The 20,947-nt window shown below is 36.2% G+C and overlaps 1 long non-coding RNA gene across 1 annotated transcript; it reads right to left on the bottom strand.

The window, feature by feature from the left end:
* Positions 1-13,263: 13,263 nt before the first annotated feature.
* On the bottom strand, positions 13,264-20,482 carry LOC120083506. Its single transcript, XR_005483440.1, has 3 exons — positions 19,867-20,482; positions 19,675-19,746; positions 13,264-13,489 (listed from the first exon to the last, which is right to left on the bottom strand). It is a non-coding gene; the product is annotated as an uncharacterized LOC120083506 (long non-coding RNA).
* Between the last annotated feature and the right edge of the window lie 465 nt (positions 20,483-20,947).

The following is a 20,947-nucleotide window of genomic DNA, read 5'->3' as shown; positions in this document are numbered from 1 at the left end:
TTTGGGCAGTGCCTTTTGCTAATGCTTCGGCCAACATGTATCCATACCTCATAAGCTCAACGCATGGTTGTCCTTGGCTCCGATGTTTAATCTCTTTTAACCTCTACAAACTTAGTTTCATTAGAGTCTCAAGCGTTAATGTTTCCAAACACCACACACATGGTTTCTTTTTGACTTCACACTTAACCAATTTTTCACTAGTTAAGGCTCAACTCAAAGCTACTCAAGGAAAATCTATTCAAACACTTAAAAATTTTCCTTCTCTTCAACATAGGATTTAACTTATACTTAGTTAATTCCCTTAACTACCTACTTAAGTAGGAAAATTGAGATCCGGGTTTCACATCACAGATATAGACCAACAACAACAAATTAGTCATTCGTGAGCGTTTGTAATATCAACTGGGTCAAAATTACTGTTTTACCCCTAGGTTACTTCTTTATACTTAAGTATCAGTGCTTCTCTAATGAACAACCTATTTATGGTCCAACCATTAAATAGAAACACCTTTCAGGTCAATGAGAGGGTATAACCCTTTGTTCAAGTCCCGAAGACACCACTTAAGGGACTACTCATCTACTTATCCTATAGTCGAGAAGGAGTGAAATCCATCTTGTATTATTATGTTCCCAGCTCTTTACTTGGTCTTGTCCTCAAAATGGTATGCATATTGAGCTAGCGAACTGGCCACACTCACCCATACAAATCAAAGGACAATCTCTCGTGAATAGGAGTTCATAATACACATAAGATTAAAACTAAGTTGTCTATGTCATTCTATTGAAATAGGAACCTAACTAGTCAACGAAGTTACATCTAGTGGTGACTATTTCGCGGTCCAATCTTATGCAAACTCATTACATAGGATACCTCCACTCGCATGTTACCTACACGAACATGTTGGATCATTGCGTTTGTATCAAATACAAAGTGGATTGTATCCATACTGTCACCAGGATAAGGTACCCCACCTTATCCCTATCTATAGACCCTTTTGGCTATATCTTGAACATTGATCCCCGTATGTCTCCACATACAGTGCAATACTCATAAGATAGCCTAGAATGTTAGTTTATTGGATTTAGGGTTATTAAGACAAAACAAGTAACATCGATAACTCTTTATTGATGATAGTCAATTATTTACATATTTTATCTACAAGTTTAGGACATAAAATTCAATAAGAAGAAATTAAAAGCTTTTAGATATCTCATAAAGAGCCATAATAATGATCTATTTATAGAGTATTTGATCTAGGTTTTATCTTAATCATGTTGGATTAAGATATGAGATTTAATCCTCATGGGATTAGGATATGGATTTTCCTAATTCCAAACCAACTAGATTAAATATTATCTTATCTCATTTTATCTTAATTTTATCTTAATTTGGATTCTATTTTATTTTATCTTGAATTTGAGTTTTATTCTACCCGGCCAAAATTCACCCACAACACCAATAATAGCTTAACCACAAATTATATGTTTCATCATTAACTTAAATAACATTTTTTCCATATAATATAGTTCAACTAATTTAAAGACCGTATATGTTGTTATGAATAAGTGTGCCTTAATCATGGCACAAGGAACTTCAAAATGGAGTTTCATTTCATGCACCCAAGCTTCATTTTCTACTGAGTTAAAGTTAAATGCATATTGCATTAAATGAAGCATGTTGCATTAAAGTTGATGTTTCTTATTTCATCATGTTGAATTAAGACGAGTCGAGTATCAATTAATAGAACTGCACTCTACTTCAAGGGGAGCTTCATTTATTCAAGGAGGGTTACAACCATCATGAAGATTTTCCACACGATGTTGATTAATTCTTAGTTCATGGTCCTCCATAATGTAATTTTTAGGTTTTTCAAGGTTACTTTTGTTAGTGGGTCATTAGACATTCAAGTGTGGGAGCTGGCTACACACTTTAAAGACACTTTAAATGGTTGAATTTAATTTAGGTTATGTTTTGAAGGATATATAAAGTTATCTTTGTTGTAACACAATTCAAATCTATTAGGATGAATTCTCAATGAAATTGAAATCTTTTGAACCTAAGGCCACGAACAACTATTTATGCATACTTTTTGTTTAGATTTTTGCATGATATTCAGGTAACATTAATCAAGCTATTTTAGTTTAAAAACTAGTTTTATTTGTTCTTGATATTGATCATCATGGTAAATCCTTTCTATCTTTCTTTTTTGCATGAAATCCTCTTGATTTGGAGGTTTAGCATTTGAGCGATTAGGCTTTGCATATAAGAATTCTTAGATTCAATTGGCTCAAGTATTCTTATCACCATCTATTATCATAGCTACTTTGATTCATATCATATGTTTTGATCAACTAAGAAGTTGGAGGTTTCAATTTTTTTTACCCCAAATGTTTTTAAACTTCTTTTTAGAAAAAACTATTTTAAAAAGAAATTCTTTATTGTAGTAGGGGGACATTTTTGCTATTTCATTGTTGTAGATCTTTACTAACACACTTTCAATAATGTTCTCGACCCTTTTTATTCTTATTATGTAGCACATCTTCATTATCCTTTTGGAAATAATGAAAATTTTTGTATTGTTTAAAGAAATATTTCTGGTAGTACATACGTCTCTTTAGAAAAATTATACTAAACACACATAAAGTATTTATACTTTTTAAACATGTCAATAGAAACATATATTTTATAGGATAAATGAATAAAAAAAATGTGTCATTTGATCTCCAATCGACGATAAAAACAATTTAAAACGATTCTAGAAACAAAATTAAAAAATACTAAATATAAATGCTAATTATAATCATTCTCAAAGACTTGAGCAAGGTTTGTATGTCTAATAAGACTATATGACATTAAATAAACTATAGCACAACTCTCAATGGAGCTAATCTAAATGAATATTTTTCAATTTGTGGCTATGGATATCTATAGGAGTATTCTACTTGAATGGCTAATATGCAACTTTATGTAACTCTTTCTTCTATACAATAATTCAATCACCAATTGTACAACATTTTAATTTTCAACCTCAAGCTGCACAAATTTAATCATATATAAAAAATTGAGTGACTTTCACTAATAATGGATTCACATAAAGAAATTTGAACTCCCTTTTTAGTCATCATGTGGATTTGTTGGCTAGTTTTCCTTGTGTTTTAAATATCTATCATTTGAACTAATTTTTTCAAAGTGAATTTGTTACGCTTGACTTTGTATGATATAATATAATATGCTAAATTAGAGTTTTATTATTTATTTTCTGACATATGTGGAGTAGAAATTTAATACCACTCAAAAGAGTTTTGGTATATAGCTTAAGTATTTGTACAACTTTCACCTACAAAAGTAAAAGTTAATCTTTGACAAGTCATTTTTAACATTCAAATCTAGTTAAAAGAAATATATTTTAACCCGTTAAATTATACCAATCAAAGCATTTAAATTTCACATTTAAAAAAGGTTGACCTTGAGCTTCAAAGTTAGACAGGGGCATAAAGCAAGAAATAAGAAAAATAATCACTCACATGTTTGGAAAAAAAAATGAAATGGTACATTGAACCAAATTTAATTTAATGGGAAGATCCACAATCTATGCTAATTAAAAAAAAAAAAAAAGTTTGTTGTATCCGTCAAATCTTTTATCACTCTAGATCCATAAAACATGCAATTCTAATTTAAGAGAGATTTCCTAATATATAATCTCAAATTACACACCTTTCTTCATTTATGAAGTTGGCAAAAAAAGAGCAAGCCAAAATGAACATACTTGAATTAGCATAGGTTCGATATCGTACCTTACATATTGTAAAAATAAAAAATAAAAAAGAAATGTGAAAACTAAAACCCAATTTGGTAACCATTTAGTTTTTTGTTTTTTAATATTGAATTTATTTTCTCTCAATTTCTCATAATGATTTGCATCTTTCTTGAGTACAAGAGTTGAAATCTTAGCTCAATTCTAAAAACAAAAGCCAGTCTTTAAAAACTACTTTCTTTATTTTTTTTAAAACTTAACTTTCTTTTTTAAAACATTGGTAAAACAGTAGATAATAAAGCAATAAATTTAAGGGTGGAAGAGATTTATAGGTCTAATTTTAAAAAACTAGAAACAAAAAATCAAATGATTACCAAATGGGGTCTTATTCTTTATGATACATTTTCCAAAAAATAAGTCCCGATAAAAAAAGTCCCATTAAATTATCAATTTTTATCATCCAACAAAGTAGTATTTATAATTTATAAACAAATTTGAACCTATTTTAAATAAATTATGAAAGTTGAGAGTTTTTTTTTTTTAATATTTTTTTAGACAAAGAAGGACAAAGATCAATATTAATTACATCTAGAAACCAACTAAGGAAACAAAAGTCTCAAGCATTCCCTATATTTTTTGAATTGGAAGAGACAAAAAAACTATGAGACTTAAACCCAACATCATAACAGGCTATATGGTGAGCAACTTGGTTCCCCATGCGAGGACAGAGGAGAAAGAGACATTTTCTAACCTCCTCGCCAACATAAGAATCTCATCAACTGCGTTCTTTACCTTGGTAAAATCAGACAAGCAGTTGTTAATCAAGCCCCGGAGACACTATTCCAAATGATTTCGTCCTTGGAAAAACCACACCCAGGGCGATTCTTCTGAAAGGCCGTGATTTCGATGGAGGAAAAATAGCTTATATCAGGTTCTCTTTCCAGACCCTATTAGGCTCTAGGAGATTAAAACACGCTTCCGCGCTAGTCGAGAATTTTAAAGAACAAGAGTATTGCTACCCTATTTGGTAAGGCAAGGATCACCGTCAATCAGGATGCGAGGCCCATTTCCCACTTTCCATTCTGAAGCTTTTTTTTAAACGTTCCCAACCCCAAATTGAAAGAACCAGTGAAGGCCTTGAGCGAAAATGTGGGCGTCGGTCCTAATTTTAATTTTACATAGAACGCAAATTACAGTCACAAAATTATGCATAATACAAAATTTACAACATGCATTAATAAGAAAGGAAAAGAAAGAATAAGGTTTAGAAACCCTTGCCTTTGAAGAACCTTTTTCTTCACGTGATTCCTTCTCCAAAATAGTCACGATCAAATCGATCTCCAAATGGCCACCACCACGAAAATTTTCCTCCAAATTCTCTGTAAGGATGAGAATCTCTAAAGAGGTGTGGGCTTTTAGGTTTTTGGAAGAGAATGAGAGAAATTGAGAGGAGGAGAGTTTTTGTGAAAAAAAAAAATTAGAGAGGCGGTCTCTTTTCTATCTTTTGTGTAGAAGATGAAGACACCCTACCACACTGAAAAACCAATCACTCTCACATAGTCAGTTGAGAGAAAAATCAAGGGAAGAAAGTTATTTTCCTCTCTTAAAAAATTAAAAAATTAATTAAAATTAAATAATAAATTATTTGAATATATATATATGCAACTATATGTTATATCATATATCATATATAATCTATAGTTTAATATTGTATCATATATAATATATAATCTATAGATTTAATCTCTCAACAATGCATGGTATTTAATAAAATTTCATCTACATTAAATTAATTATATGAATCCAATTCACATAATTAATATTTGAATCATATTCAAATATTTATTTTCTCTCAACTAAACTTTATATTATAATGTATCAAATACATTACAGTAATTATATCATATATAATTAAATTAAATTAATTATATCACATATAATTAATTCCCTCATTTAATTTAAACAATTCAAATTAATCCCAAATTGATTCTCATTAAATCCTTGTTGACCTACAGAGGGAACCTCGTGGACCTATAGCTTAAAGCTCCAATGGTAATTGAATAATTAATTAAACCTCTTTAATTAAATTATTCAATATCCATTAAATGTCGGGCAATTCACTAAAGACTGACAGTTGTACTCTTTACACTACAGATATATTTCTGTGTCCATTAGATATAACAAGTCAACATAGCGATGACCCTTCACAAGTTTCTCATAAATACAGCTAAGCCAAAATTATCGTTTTGCCTCTGTAGTTACATCTAACTCCTTCTACTGATCCATCTAATGAACAATAAGTCATAGTCCAACTATGACCAAACCTCTCTCAATCCAGGAGAATGTGTGGCGCCACATTATTCAAGTCCTAGAATCGGTCTTTAAGGGAGCAATTTATCTACTTACCTCAACATTAGGGAATGAGTAAATTTCATTTTGTATAGTTATGTTCTTAGCTCTCCAATCAGGCGAATCCCTAAAATGGTAGGCGTATTGAGTCTGCTATCTGGCCACTCTCTATTGGGGATGATGCCCTAAAATCTCGTGTCCTGTAGTTTGTAAACACATTTTGTACGAACACTTGTGATGTATAATATATGATATTTTCTTCACTACTTGACTTTGCACATTGGATGTTTTATTTGCTTTACCACAACCAATAAACTAAAATCCCTAGTTGTCATTATATAACTTAAACATGTATGTGGTGACATACAAGTGGATCATGTCTTAAATGATAACCAAAATGGTCTGTAGTATATGGATAAAGGAGGGAAACCTTATCCTGGTAACGCTACGGATGCGGCCCACTTTGTAGAATAGTTACAAGTGTTGTGACTTGCTACAGATGGTCTGATCCAATCATTCGTGTGGGGACATGCGAGCGTGGGGTCCTATACAAAGAGTTTGTATAAGACCTGTCCATGAAGTGTTAACGTCTCGTTATATAACACCGTTCATGACAAAGACTTCACTTCATTAGAATGACCATAGGTAACATGACCTCAATCATGAGTGAGTTGGGAACTTCTGTCATTGAGAGCGGTCCTTTAATTTATATAGGTGCGAGTGGCCAGGTCGCTGACTCAAACCTACCACTTTGGGGATCGTTAGATTTGAGAGCTGGGAACTCAGCTACACAAGATGCAATTCACTCATTCCCCAACTTCCTTAAGGGTTGATCCCGAGGCTTAAATAATGTGGTGCCACACACCTTCTCATGGTCCCAGAGGTGTCCACACATAGTAGGACTATGTTGCATTATTCATTAGAAGGATCAATGGTACTTAAAGAGTTAACTACAGGAGCAAAATGGTAAATTGGCCCAGTTGTACTTACGAGCATCTATGAAGGGTTATCGTAATGTTGATTGATTATATCCGATGGACACAGAAATATATCTGTGGTAAGAAGAGTTCAGTTTTCGATCTTTAGTAGAATGTCTGGCAGTTAACGGATGGTGGATCTCGTGGCTAAAGAGTTTAGTCAGCTATTCCGTACCGTTGAAGCTTCGAGCCATAGGTCTATAAGGTCCCCTTGGTAGCTCAATGGATTCAAGTTGAGAATCAGTTTTTGGTTCAGTTTGAAGTGTTCAAATTGACAAGAGGAAGTTTGATTATATATGATATGATTAAACTGGTTAATTATATTTGATATGATTGACTTTATATATGAGATACATTAATTGGAGGAAATTAGATATAAATATGATTTATATCTAGTGGAGAAGAAAACATTATGGTTGATATATGATATTAAACTATAGGTTATTGAATATAATATGATTATATTTATTATTTTATTATTTGGATAATTATGGGATAATTAGCCGTCGTTTTCTTCGTAAATGTGTGTTAGTGGGAAGTTCCATTCGGTTTTCATAACTTAAGAATTAAATGATAATTATTTTCATTTTGCAAAGATCACGATTTAATTGCTCACAAAGGTGTTTGCAGCCAATTTGCTTAGTAAATCAGAGACTATACGATAACTTGAGTTGACTACACGATCGCTGACACATGCGCGCATCTTTCTAAACGATCATCTACCTTTTCCTAAACGATCGCTTAGTGTCGAGCTTTTACTAAACGATCGTATAGACGATCGCTGCCCTTTTCCTACACGATCGTGTACTTCACCTAAACGATCAAGCACTTTGCCTATATGATAGACGCAGCCTCTTCCCACTTGTCTGATCATTGTATACGATCTTCATTCCTCCCCCCCTCTACCAAATCCAAACAGAGCCCACTCTTTGAATTCTCACACCGAGAATACTAAGGGTTCCAACTGGAGGTGTCGTCTCCATCTTTTTTTGTTCGTGTGGAGGCCGATCATGGTAGACGACCGATGTTTTTGTTGAACGATAGCTTGTTGTTCCAGCGAGAGTGAGAACATCCATTCGTGTAGAGAGCGAGATTTGCTGCTGAAGAGAGTCTTTGACTGGTAAATTTTCTTGTTCTCTTGCTTGTTTATTCTAAAGCATGTTAGTAATTTAGAGTTTGATGCATATCTGTATGTTTGAATGTAAATGTCGTAATTCTATCACAATGTTTTTGGAAAGATCTGCTTCCGCTCAGAGATACTCTTGTATAAGAATTCCTTCACTCTCACCCATACAAATCAAAATACTGCCCTCATAGGCAGAAGTACACAACTCATTCAGGATTCAGGTCATGTCACTTATGGTCATCCTAGTGAAATATAAGTCTCTATTATGAACGGTGTTGTATAATGAGACTAGTCATTTCGTGTTTTGGTCTTATACAAACTCCTTTGTATAGAATACCCCCGCTCACATGTCTCCACATGAATGACCAAGAATATATCATTTTTAGTACTTTACAACAATTATAACATCTACAAAGCAGGTCATATTAGTAGTGTCACCAGGATAAGGTATCCAGCCTTATCCATCTACTACAGACCATTTAGGTTATCACTTAAACATAATCCACCTGTATGTCTTTACATACATGTTTAAGATATAAATGATAACCTTGGATGTTAGTTTATTGATTTATGGGTTTAATGTTACTAAATGTCAAATAAAATATCTCATATTTTATTAAATAAATAAAATATTTGTACAATTTAATTACAAACTAAGAACCCTATGAGATTTATGGCCCGAGAGGGGTTTAGTCATAGTAGGACTGTGATCTGTTGTTCATTAGATAGGAATCAGTAGTACTTAAGGAGTTAGATGTAACTATAGGGGCAAAACGATAATTTGGTCCAGTTATACTTACGAGTGACTTGTGAATGGTCATCATACTATTGATTGGTTATATCCAATGGACACAGGAAAATATCTGTAGTGCGAAGAGTACAACTGTCGGTCTTTAGTGGAGCGCCTGACAGTTAACAGATGGTGGATAATGTGATAAAAAAGTTTAATCGGTTATTCATGTACTATTGGAGCTACAAGCTATAGGTCTAAGGTTTCCTTGGTAGCTCAATGGATTTAAATTGAGAATCAGTTTTTGGGTTAATTTGAAATGTTCAAATTAATAAGAGAGAATTTAATTATATATGATATAATTGATATAATTTGATACATTATTGTTTTATTAGAGGAACAAATATTCGAATATGATTCAAATATATTTTCTTTGAATTAGATTCATAGTAATTAAATTTAATATAAATATGATTTATTTTAAATGTCATAAAATAGAGAAAAATGACTATAGTTTATATATTGTATATGATACAATATTAAAACTATAGGTTATAAATATAATACGATAAGTTAGTTATCATATTTATTTATATTTATTAATTATTTGATAATTAACTCCTTTTTCTCCTTAACCACCCATAGTGGGTAGTTATTTAGTTTTATGGCAAATTGGGAAAAATAAAATTGTTTTAGTTATTCCAAAGATAAGTGAACAAGAGACGAGGCATTAACAATCGAGTTTTTATACGATCACTTGAGAGACTAAACGATCGAGTAGGAAGTCTATGGGATAGACTAGTTCGTCTACACGATAGTGTAATTCCCATCTAGATCGTCTTCCTCCTCCACACCAAACTTTCCCTCTAATCAAAATTAGCCAGAGACCACCTGTAATGATCCGATCTCCTAGGACTCAAGCTAGACCGTTACTAAATACATGCATGCATGGAACTTAAAATGACACATTTTTACAGTGAAATAAATGCTAAATAAATAAGGTAAGTTCAAAAGTCCTTCATTAAATTCAAATATTAAAAACAACAATAGGGTACCCATAAATCATAAATATTAATAAATAAGTTTGAAAACAATTCTTAGTAGTAAGTTTCAAACAGCAAAACTGAAAGTTAAACAAAACATGAAAAGAAATCTAAATCTCATGAGCGGAAGCATAAAACTAGTCCCAGTGGCTCGATCACGGATTCCGCTTATCATTCGCTAACGCGTCCCTACTCTTACCTGAAACATAAACATGAGAAAGGGTGAGTATAAAATACTCAGTAAGTAACCCCACTATTGGGGTCAGGCTAAGCATTTATGTCCTCTAGATATCTACCTCTGGTGAAACATATAAACTGCTCTGGTCCTCATGGGACACATATATACATGAAAAACTAATTTCTATCCTACTATAGTTAAGTATGCCCACTACTTTTAGTAAGTTCCGTAGGACCCACAACCTCTGGTGAATCCCGAAGGAAATACAATCTCTTGCGTACCCATGGTTATGCATACACCTCTTTCGTATACATATAACCCACTTAATGTATACCTCTTTCATACACATGGTTATGTATACACCTCTTTCGTATACACATAACCCACTGAATGTGTACCTTTTTCGTACACCTGGTTATGTATACACATCTTTCGTATATACATAACCCACTGAGTATGTACCTCTTTCATACACCTGGTTATGTATACACCTCTTTCGTATACACATAGCCCACTGAGTGTGTACCTCTTTTGTATATGATGCGTTATTTTATGCGATGAAATAATAGTAAGGAATGCGATGGTGGAAAATGCGTTGTGCATGCAAGTTTTCTCAGCAAGATCCAAGTATAAATTCTACTGAGTTGCCTGGTAAGTCCAGGGTCGAACACAGGGACTAAATAAAATAGTATGCGATGGTAATTTTATATCACTTTGTGGTAACAAATAAATCAAGGGGTTGGTTGGTTTGTTGTTTACAATATAAGATGTATGCGGTGGAGTTAAAAAAAGAGTAATTATGCGAAAGATACAATGAGTATGTGGAGGAACGGGTTGAGAAGGTCTTTAGCTAGCGTTTCCCAGGAATGCGTTCAAGCTATGCGATCATTCTACACTCATGCGACAACGATTCATTTTCCAATGCAAATGCGGTAGCTCCTAATTTTAGGATGCATGCGATGAGTGCGATAATGTCTATAGAGCTTATTCCTAAGTTTCTACTTCTTGCCTATGCGATGATGAAAGATGCACATAAGGACAAGATGATCGCATACAATCATATCCTATCTCTAGGGTGCATGTGATGCGTTAATAGCAAACAGAGCTTATTCCTAAGCTTTTATCTCTTGATTATGCGGTTCTAATCTGACTCTCCCGAGCCTAGATTCTAATCTGACTTTTCTAAGCCTAGATTCTATCCTTAAACTACCATATCGAGTATCTCTAATAGATGAATGACGCATACATAATATAAGATAATCGCATAGAATGAAGATCTCAGGTTATGTTAGCTAAGTGCTTCTCAACCCATTCTACAGATTTAGCTACTCATGTGTAATGTAAAGAGAGTGGACAGATATAAAGATGCAATTTTCATTTTTATAAATAGGTTCAGAGTACAAAATGACAATGAAAAATAGGGGTAGAGAGCCTGGTAGCAATATCTTGCTTCCCAAGACTTTTACATTATGATATCTTTATTCTGCCCAAAAGATGTTCTTGCTTCCGCAAGAGTTGACCCTCTCTCTGATTGCGATGCTTCCCAACACTCTTTCGAGTTCACCGGGACGATCTCTCGGTGTAATCTCCCTTCACTCGCTTCCACCTTCTAAGTAAAAGAAAAACTATGAACAAGGCTAACTTCTATCTATATGGTGAATTCTGCAAACTGAGCAAACTTCTTCACTGAAGGTGGCCTTCGGTATTTATAGAGCTTCAGGATGAAAAGCTTCTTCTCTCTTATGATTGCACTGATGGGATGACATTAATTCTCTGTCTAATGCGTCGAATAATTGTCACAAAAAATTTGAGTGTACTTGCTACAGTATGTCGTTAACGGCTTGTCAACTTAATTCGGAATCGACTGTCATCAGCTTTTTGTCCCATCATGATTTATTAAGCTTTCACCCAGATGCACCCACCTTGATGCGCCGACTCTATGCGGCCACTTTCTTGAGAAAAATTTCACAAACGCAAACGATCGCATAGTCTTGCGGTCGCAATCTCTTATGCGTTCGGACGCTAATTTCCTTGGATCGCAATTTCACCTTGCGTCACTGCATTTTCCTGCATAAAATACATAAGTTAGCTGTTTTAATGCGATTGACGCATGCGAACGCAATGTTGAAAACTTAATGTTTTTAGATGCAGTATTATATATTTTTACCATCAGAATCCTGCATTGTTTTATAACTTTGCGCTGTAATAACGTGCATTTCTGCCCGTTATCACACCCCTAAGTTTAAAACAATGCTTGTCCTCAAGCATAAGTTAAAAAATTTTTCAAGCAAGTCTACTGCCTTCTTCTTTCCTAGATTTCTCAAGGTTGCCTTATTCAAATCCTATGTACCAAAATCTCCTTAATTCTTATCCAGGTCTCTTCTTAAAATATTTCTAAAATTTAAGGACCGCAAGTTTAACCTTAAAGAAGACTTTACTTGTTTCCAGGGCATCACATGATTTATTTCATAAAAAAAACTTTTCAAACTGGGGTATTTTCAAATGATTTTTATCCTTGCGTATTTTAGACATATATTTTTTTCTATGACCTTGCGCTGATCCAAGTGCCTAGCCTTCGTTTTGGCTTGTCCTCACTGTGTCATGCGGACATCCAACTACGAGCAAGGCGCTCTTTCTCAATCTAAACTCATGCCCGTTTGGCAGCGGAGTTGAGATCATTTTATTTATGCGTTGATCACGATTCTTACCTTCGTTTTGGCTTGCCCCCAAGTGTGTCATGTGGACATCCAACTACGAGTAGGATCCGATCGCAACGTTATTATTTTTTTTATAAAAAAAAAGCATAAAAAAATAGCAAGGTTGAAAATGAATACCGCACCCCCAAATTTAAACGCAGCAATGTCCCCATTGCTGAAAGATTGAAAGAAGTCATGCGACGCCCTTAGAAAGTTTTGTAAAAAGTCAGTTTGGAAGAAATCTAGCAAACCACTAACTTCTAGAAATATTTCATGAGTTGACTGTCCTAAAATTAAGTTGACTCTAGTATATACGAAAAAAATAAAGGCATGCGTTTAATCATTGAAATCATAATTGGCAAAGAGAAATAATACGGTGACTTACTAAATTAATCAATGTTAAATGATTGCGCCGATTAAAGAGGATGTGATGATAAAATTTTTAAAGTTAAAATGCTATGCGATAGTGCAAAATTTGGAATAGACAAAGTCAAGGAGAGATACAACCCCCAAATTTTCTCTGTCGCCTGTATTATTTGTGGACGCATCCTGCTTTGCGGCGAACTGCACTCTTTGATTGCGGTAACGGAATAAAGTAGTTGCGTCTTTCGTATAGTGCCTCAGCAATCGTTCACCTCCATCGTTGCAAAGAAAACATTGAGAGGGTCAAATAAAAACAGAGTTAGCAAAATTGTTTACCATGATCGTTCACTACGATCGTTTTTTTTTTTATATAAAGATAAATATATGATAACAGATAAAAGCAAGGTAACGAAAGTTCATAAAGCATTGATAGGAAGAAGGATATTCCAAAAGGATTGCGTCCCTGATGAGTTTGAGTTGTATAGTAACGCAGGGACTACTTATTTCAATTTGGACTTTTTACGTCCATGACAACTTTCTCTTCTTTTCTCGGTCTTTTAGGATCTTGATTGCCTTAATCCGGAGCTTTTCCTTGTTAACATTCATCATGGTCCCCAGCAACGGCGCCAAAAACTTGTTGACTAATATTAGGAGAACGCAATATGCGATGCATGTCTTAGGTTATGCGTTTATTCTCATGCGTCAGTGGTCATGCATATGCGTTGATCTCTTATGCAATGACCATGCGTTCCTGTTACAAGTTTTCTTATGCTCTCGCCAAGTATAACGCGAACTCATGTTTCTCGGGTGATCCGAGGTCAAACTCAGGGACTTGTAGCTAAATGTATGCGGTGATGTGCATGCGGTGGATAAATAAAAGAATGATGAGGGTGATAAGCTATAGACTACTCCTACTCCTAACTAACAGATTAAGCGATGGAAGTATGAATGAGAGGTAGAGACACGAAAACTGTTGATGCGTAGTAAAATGCATGAAAAAATAGATAAAATGTGAGGATGTCTTCATTGCAATCCTAAGCTTGACCGCAAGGGCAACCCCAACTAACACAAACTAATGCGATCATGCTATACACGCCCAACGCAGATGCATGTGATGTGTGCTAGCAAACAGAACTTATTCCTAAGTCTCTATTCTTACTTATGCGATCTTAATCTAGCTCTCCCGAGCCTCGATTCTAACCTAACTCTCTCAAGTCTTAGGTTCTTTCTTTAGACTCTCTCTCGGGTAGCTCTAAAGGTATGATGAATGCATACATAAGACAAGGTAACCACAAAAACTTGGTTGACGTAAGATTATTTCTGTTCCTAGTGAACACTTGCTTACAATGCTCAATTCGACCAACCACTTACCCTCCTGGGTAGTTAGTTGCTGCTGATTTTACTCATAGACAAGTTTGCGTCCGCCTATAGACAAGCGTTACTACAGCTTTACATTAAGCAAATAAGGTTTTCTCACACACTCACACAACGCACACCTTCCGGTGGTTTGCTACATGCTTCATATTCCTATGTCGCATGATTAAGTATGCGATACTCTAGCAATCTCACTAAGTAATACAATGAAAGTTAAGGATGCTAAGTAAATGAATATGGAGATGGAGTCGAAGGAAAATACAGAAATGCATTGATCATAAAATGTATTAATTCCTTAAGCCAAAATGTAATACAATACAATATAAGAAAAGAAGAGAAATGGAAGGACTAGCTGGAAGCAATATCTTGCTTCCAGCAGATGTGGGTCAAGGCTGCCAGTGGTGCCATGGATGGGCGGTGGAGCAAACTCTTTCGAGCTCTGACTCTGGTCGTCACTCGGAATGGATGAAGGAGATGAAGAACTCTCAATCTTTCTTCTCACGCTTTCGTCTAGATCACAAGGATCCACCCCAAGGTAGAAGCTTGGATGATCTGAAATTCTGATCAACGACCTCTATTTATAGAGCATCGGCGACAGCAATAATGGATCTACTCTCAATCTGACATTCGCGGCGCGATGGTCATTTTTTGAATCTCTGCTACTAATGGCGTGGTAGGTGAAATGTCGATATCATCTTTTGATACTCCTGAGGTATGTGTTCATGTTGCACTCCACCAACCTTGCGGTCGCGCTTCTATTATGGTCATCATTACGTACCCGCAATCTCTTTGCGATGACCGCATTCGCTCTATGGCTGCAACTTTTCTACGATTACCACATTCGCTTGACGGCCGCAACTTTTATGCGATGGACGCATGTGGTTGATGGCTACAACATCCATGCATCGACGTATGCGTTCGCCTTTGCGATGGATAGATTCCCCACATACGGTATTCTTTGCGATAGCCCGGCTTCCGCGTATACGTCTGCTTCCTATGTTAGCTACAAAGGTAGACAATTGAACGCATAATAACGCATAATAGTGGGTTAGCCGGGATTCTTACTGCCGATCGATATAAACTCATTTTTTCATGAATTCCTAACATAATTGCCGCATATTTTACTTAACAACCCTCATAATTCTAAATAAAATGCCTATAATGACGTGCATTTTTGCCCGTCATCACACCCCCAAACTTAGAATCATGCTTGTCCTCAAGCATGCGTTATACTCAAGAAATTCTTAACTCATCCTCTGGCTTTCCTTTGCGATGACCAGCCTTTCAGAATATAATTTACTCATACCTCTAACCATGGCTGCAACGCTCGCCTCCACTTCGGCCACTTCTTCGAAGAGATCTTTTCTAAGTTTAAATCCAGCAGGCCTTTGCTCAAAAACTTTTTATTCATTCCCCGCAACTTTGCGTTTAGCTTTTAAGAATGTGTTTTTTAAAAATAATTCAAAGCCTTGCGATTTCTTATTAAAATGCAGCGTTGAACTTGGTTACGCTCTTCATTTTGGCTTGCTCCCACGTGTGTTATGCGGACATTCAACTATGGGTAAGTGCCCTTCACAACTTAACTCTTATCAACATATGTTTCCCCATTGCGTTGACAGTGGAGTTGTTATTCTCAATTTTTTTTTATATATAGAAAATGATCACAATGTAGTGAACGCATTTCTCCGGGATCACTGTCACCCCCAAACTTAGAGGTTGACAATGTTCTCGCCGTAAAGCTAAAGACAACTCAACAGGTATGCGGTAACAAATGTTTAACAGAGGTTTGCACACAATAAAACTTAGTCTGTCAAGATTTGAAGAAGCTATTAAAAGTAAGGTGAGCCTTGCAGTGCTTAGTTAGCGAATGTAGTGAATTATACGTACTATCATAGATGCATCGTAAAGACAAGCAATCGGACAAGGAGAATTTCAAAAGGATAATGCATAAAAGATAACAAAAAAGAACCTTGAGTAGAATAACGCATGCGACCATGCTTTGGAATTCATGCAATCGAAGCCATGTGTTGAAGGATGGAAGGAATTCTTCTGTTGTAACTACGTATCGAGGAGAATTATGTCGCACCTACAAGGAGCAAACGCACCACAACCAAGGAAGCAGCCGCATATCCAAAATAACAAGAAAAATAAACTAAGCTAAAAAAGCAAGGTAAAGATAGAGTAGAAGACGTCCCTGGAGAAATTGAAGTGTTGTCACTGCAATGAGCCTTCCATGCAGGAGATTTCTCTTAACTGCTTAGGTCAAGAAGCTCGCCCCTGACCATTGGAACTTCCGGCAATTGGTGGGCCCATGCGGCCGTCATGCACTTAGAACTGCCTTCAGCTCATTGCCCTTCTATCTTGGGGTCAACATTGGCATTCGGCGCATCGCCTACACTTCAATATTGTTGCAACTTGGTCACAAGCTACAATACTCCCAAGGAAAAAAAAGTTGTCTGCGAAAACACAAAACTCAACAAACTGTCATCTGCCAAGTCCCCAATAACGGCGCCAAAAACTTGTTGACTAAAATTAGGAGAACGCAATATGCGATACATGTCTTAGGTTATGCATTTATACTCATGCGTTGGAATGAAAAATATGTGTTGATCTCTTATGTAATGACCATGCGTTCTTGTCACAAGTTTTCTTGCGCTCTCGCCAAGTATAACGCGAAAGCAAGTTTCTCGGGTGATCCGAGGTCAAACTCAGGGACTTGTAGCTACATATATGCGGTGATGTGCATGCGGCGAATAAATAAAAGAATGATGAGGGTGATAAGCTATAGACTACTCCTACTCCTAATTGACAGATTAAGTGGTGGAAGTATGAATGAGAGGTAGAGAGACGACAAATGTTGACGCGTAGTAAAATGCAAATGTGAGGATGTCTTCACAGCAATCCTAAGCTTGACCACAAGGGCAACCCTAGCCAATGCAAACTAATGCGATCATGCTATACACGCCCGACGCAGATGCACGTGATGTGTGATAGCAAATGGAATTAGTCTCCATTCTTACTTATGTGATCTTAATCCTGTCTCTTATACACATCTAGATGTGTATAAGAGACAGTGCTTCATATTCCTACGCCACATGATTAAGTATGCGATACTCTAGCAATCTCACTAAGTGATGCAATGAAAGTTAAGGATGCTAAGTAAATGAATATGAAGATGGAGTCGAAGGAAAATACAGAAATGCATTTATCACAAAATGTATTAATTCCTTAAGCCAAAATCTAATACAATACAATATAAGAAAAGAAGAGAAATGGAAGGACTAGCTAGAAGCAATATCTTGCTTCCAGCAGATGTAGGTCAAAGCTGCCGGTGTTACTATGGATGGGCGGTGGAACAGACTCTCTCGAGCTCTGACTCCGGCGAAGGCTCCGGTCGTCACTTGGAATGGATGAAGGAGATGAAAAACTCTCAAGCTTTCTTCTCACGCTTTCGTCTAGATCACAAGGACTGTCTCTTATACACATCTAGATGTGTATAAGAGAAAAACTCTCAAGCTTTCTTCTCACGCTTTCGTCTAGATCACAAGGATCCACCCGAAGGTAGAAACTTGGATGATCTGAAATTCTGCTCAACGGCCTCTATTTATAGAGCTTGATCGCCGATAACAATAATGGACCTGCTCTGAATCTGACATTCATGGTGCGATGATCCTTTTCTGAATCTCTGCTGCTAACGGTGTGGTAGGTGAAATGTCAACATCATCTTTTGATACTCCCAAGGTATGCATTCATATTGCATTCCACCAACTTTGAGGTCGCTCTTCTATTATGGTCATCATTATGTAGCCACAATCTCTTTGTGATGACTGTATTCGCTCTATGGCTGCAACTTCTCTACGATTATCGCATTCGCTTGACGGCCGCAACTTCTATGCGATGGACGCATGCGATTGATGGCCGCAACATCCATGCGTCGACGTATGCGTTCGCCTTTGCGATGGAGAGATTCCCCGCATGCGATCGTCTTTGCAATAGCTTGGCTTCCGGGTATGGGTCTGTTTTTTGCGTTAGCTATAGAGATAGACAATTGAACGCATAATAACGCATAAGAGTAGGTTAGCCGGGATTCTTACTACCGATCGACGCAAACTCGTTTTCTCATGAATTCCTAACATAATCGCCGCATATTTTACTTAACAGCCCTCACAATTCTAAATAAAAGGTCTATAATGACGTGCATTTCTACCCGTCATCAGTATACACATAACCCACTGAGTGGGTACCTCTTTCGTACACTTGGTTATATATATACCTCTTTCGTATACACACAACCCACTGAGTGTGTACGTCTTTTGTACACCTCAGATCCTCTCTATGAATATAGGGATGCATACCTCTTTCATACACATGGTTATGTATACACCTCTTTCGTATACACATAACCCACTGAGCGTGTACCTCTTACGTACACCCCAGTACCTTCTAGGTATGTATCACTTTCATACACACCAGCCCTAGTACATCTCTTTCATGTACTAGCGCCCTTAGACATGCATCACTTTCATACAGTCACATAGTCTGGAAAGGAAAAGAGATTGCATCTAACTTCATATCACATATAACATTCACATAATCATGAGTCCTCTAAAATCTTCTCATCAAGGTCATGATAATTAACCTCAATGTACATGTTTAATCTAGTTTTAATGGATCAACTCTAGTGCATCACTTTCATGCACTAACTCATGTAAACAATCAAACGTTCGAAATTTCATAATACATCATATAGCCTACACACTTTCATAATAAATCACATAAATACGTACATCAACAAATGCCCAAACTTTCACCTAGCTTTATAATATTCCAATAGTAGTGTCGCTTAACTCATAATTTAGGGTCATGTACAATCGTACTTTTAATATGCCTCATAAAATTCTAAATCATGTTCATACATTGACATGCTTTAGACATATTATCACATGCTTATATATCTTTTCTAAACAATTCATTAAATCTCAGAACAGTCAGAATTATCCTTATAATTAGTCTTAAAATCCTCAAAATAAATCATAAATTTATCGTCCGGCACAAAGACGGTTATAGTAGTAAGGTTACTTACCTCAAATTTGGTCACGAACAACAGTCTACAAAAATAGTCCCCTTAAAGCTTTTGAATAAACTTGAATTCGCCCTATAGCATAAATTACTAAATTTAGTTTAGCAGCCATGACCTAAAATGAAGAGCCCAAAATTTAAATTAATCCTTTGGGGTCTAAGTCCAATTTAGTCCAAACGTTCCCAATTTACTTACCAAGGAAAATTTACCACAATCTAACCATCTTTGTCAAAATTGGCCTTGAATTTGATGGGTCACCTTAAAACTTCCAAGCCCTGAATCTAGAGCTCACCCAAATAAAGTTCCGCCCCAAACAGCAACTAAATGGTAGTAGGTGACATCGGACGACCGAACTGAATCGTGGCGGCGACCGACGGTGTCTGGAAGGTGTCGACAACATCTCAAGCACGCAATTGGACAGACCGACGGAGACGGCTGGAGAGCGCGGTGACTAGAGGCAGCCAGCGGCGGCAGACTGGGTTGTTCGACCTTAGTCCTTGGCAGACGACGCGACGAGTGTGGCAGCATCGAACGGACTCGCAAACGACGGATGCGGACGGCTTCGGGCGGCGTTGAATTGGTCGGATCTGGTGTGCATGTAGCCCAACGACAGTCACCTACCGAAGAATGCGAGGACCGACACATGCTGAGTGCTAGCGTGCAGCTGTGGTGGAAGATGACGACTAGCCGACTGGTCGATGGGCTGAAGGTGGCGGATGGGGAGAACGATGCGGCAAGGGTTTCGTGGGTGGAAGGTGTCGGGCGCGAGGAAGAACGAAACATGGGGGAAGGAGGTTAAACTTAAATAAATTCTAAATAAAATATTATAAATTATAAATTATAAAATATTAGTTTTAAAATTGATTTTATTTTATTCTTTTCAACCTAAAAACTATATATATACACACATATATATTTATAAAATTCTTTCCTTTCCTCTTTAAAACCCAAGTTCAAAATTAAACCAACTCTCCCAATAAAATCTCAATTTTGACATTAACTTAAAATAAATTCACTTAAACTTAAATTAATTGCGACACGTCATAATATTTCGTTCAAGCAAATTGAATTTCGAAATTGACAAAATTGTCCTCAAATTTTTCGAAAATAAAAAATTTGAATTATGAAAAACTCGGGACATTACACCACCACTCTTGGATTCTCACACCGAGAATACCAAGGTCACATGGTAGTGTCCGGTTGGTTCGATGATCGAATTGTTGTTTGCTGCTTGTTCGAGAGGACTGTTTGTGACTTGTTCGAAGCGTTCGTGAGC

This window comes from Benincasa hispida, chromosome 8 (assembly GCF_009727055.1).
Source record: "Benincasa hispida cultivar B227 chromosome 8, ASM972705v1, whole genome shotgun sequence".
Taxonomy (NCBI): domain Eukaryota; kingdom Viridiplantae; phylum Streptophyta; class Magnoliopsida; order Cucurbitales; family Cucurbitaceae; genus Benincasa; species Benincasa hispida.
The sequence above is the reverse complement of the archived record's forward strand: the minus strand, read 5'-3'. Positions and strand labels throughout refer to the sequence as shown.